The sequence below is a fragment of the Syngnathus leptorhynchus genome, chromosome 11, assembly GCF_054491065.1.
Source record: "Syngnathus leptorhynchus isolate UIUO chromosome 11, UIUO_Slep, whole genome shotgun sequence".
Taxonomy (NCBI): Eukaryota; Metazoa; Chordata; class Actinopteri; order Syngnathiformes; family Syngnathidae; genus Syngnathus; species Syngnathus leptorhynchus.
In genome coordinates, this window is record NC_141205.1 from 2,940,010 (window position 1) to 2,942,156 (window position 2,147).

The window sequence follows — 2,147 nt, forward strand, 5'->3', positions numbered from 1 at the left end:
GGTGACGCTGAAGGAACATAAGAGTTTGATCTTAAAGTAGTTCATTAGACATCCTGTGCATGAGAGTATGAAACTGTAAAGTGCTGAGTGTGTGACGGTGGTAACAAAACAAGATATGTGGTGCAAGGACGTCTGAGTTCCAGAACAAAAGATAACCCAGGAGCAGCAAGGAGGACAAGATACCCACAGGGCCAGCTGGTAGATAACAACTGGTGACCCTGGAAGGAAAACTACAACCAGGAGGAGCGAGCAAGTGATTCTGCAGGAGAAGAAAGACCAATGAGAGCAAGCTAAAGGTAACTGCAGTTTACACATAGCCAATAGAATAATGACAGAATGCCTTTGTTGATGTGCCATTTGCATATTGTGTAGTATAACTCATGGCTGGGCAACTCGGATGTAGAGTACGTCTGCTGGTGGCAACAGAGGCATACAGAGGTGTATTGAGAGGGACCCGAGACCCAGGTGATGTATTAGATTTGTGTGTTAGGAATAGATCCACTCGTGTGTGAAAATGCCGGCTTCCTGATACCTTTCTATTGCAGAACGAGCGCGCATATTGTTGGATGAGTGGCAGTTGGGTAAGGTCACAAATTGGAGTCAGATTAGTAACTTGAGTTTATGTTAAATTAGAAATAAATTCCAACAACGCCAAGGAAAATAGCACTTCAAATGATGCAACAAGACAGTGGCCACAATTGACGGCGAGCCTCTGCAAACTGTGATCACACGTGTGAAAAAGGAGCCCCTTGACAGTTGAAATAGATGAAATGGGCGGTTTGTTCCCGCTCAGATCAATGCTGCTGGGAAGAAAAAAAAAAGAGGATAGGAGGACAAAAGGAAACAACAGAGCCAAAGTGTTCTTTTCCCCTTGTCTGATATTCACCTGCTAAGTAAACATGTCATAGCTACACTTGTATCACACAGCTCCGCGGGACAACTTTTGCTCGGGATCCTAGGTAGCGATCTCCCCTGGGGACATGAAACATCATTAACATTATTATTGTTTGACTTCCTCCCCTGCTCCCTTTTTCCCTTCAAAGGAGATGTATTTACATGATGGATCCTCACTATTGACTGAATAATTTCTATAGAGCTGCAAATATGCAAATAGCTGTTCAAACGTTAGAAAATGCATACCCCACGTGCAATTATGTAAATTGTCTTGGTTCTTCCTTCAGCTACACACCCGTGTATTCGCTCATGCATTCATTTGCCATATTAGGAGATGGCGGTAGTGCCCCGAAAGCGGCGGGCTCTCTCTGCAGGCTGTGTCAAGGCACAATGGGCAGCCAGACAATCCTCCTCATCTGAGTTTGGCTTGCAAGTTGACCCCCTCGCAGCTCAGCAACACCATATGGAGGGAGCTTTCTTTTGAAGAGGCCTTGCACACACATGTTCAGGAAAGCACACACACACACACACACACACACACATTTGACCTTGTGCACACGCATACTGTAGTTGAGCGTTTTCTTCTTTCTTGACATAATTCTCACACGCTGAGCTGCTGCCACATGTACACATTTGTCTCAGGAAATGACATTTGAAACCCAAAAATGTCATTAAACTCTGCTTTTTAATATCAAACGGTGACATTTGGATGAGCAATATTAGACATTTAAACATTATACTTGGTAATCTCTGATATGGCGAATATTACGTGAAGATTTCTCAAGGTAGATCACGAGCAGTTTAATCATTTGGCACCCTCAGCAGGTGTGTTGTTGTAGTATTTTAGCCTTGAGCCACGTTCACAAACATTTTTTCTATATAAATGTTTTTGTTATACCAGTGCACAGTGAGCTCATGTATATTTGCATAGTTGGGTGACTAAATTGACTTCCATATGAGGCAGGAATGCTGCATTAAAAGTGACGCACCCGGTCATATTTCGCAACAGTTTGTTGCTGAGGCTACAGCTGCAGGTGTTTTGTTCCCTTCCTTAGTCATACACATAAAAAAAATGCATGCATCAGCAAGTAAATGCTAATTTTAGAAAAGAACAAAATGTTTGACATATTCAGCATGTAAGACTCAATAAATGCGCTGCGCTTCCAGTCTACCCCCTACTTAAAAAAAAAACAACCTAAAAAAAACAAGCCACACGTTGATGTAATAATGTAGCATTCCACATCACAGGCTGT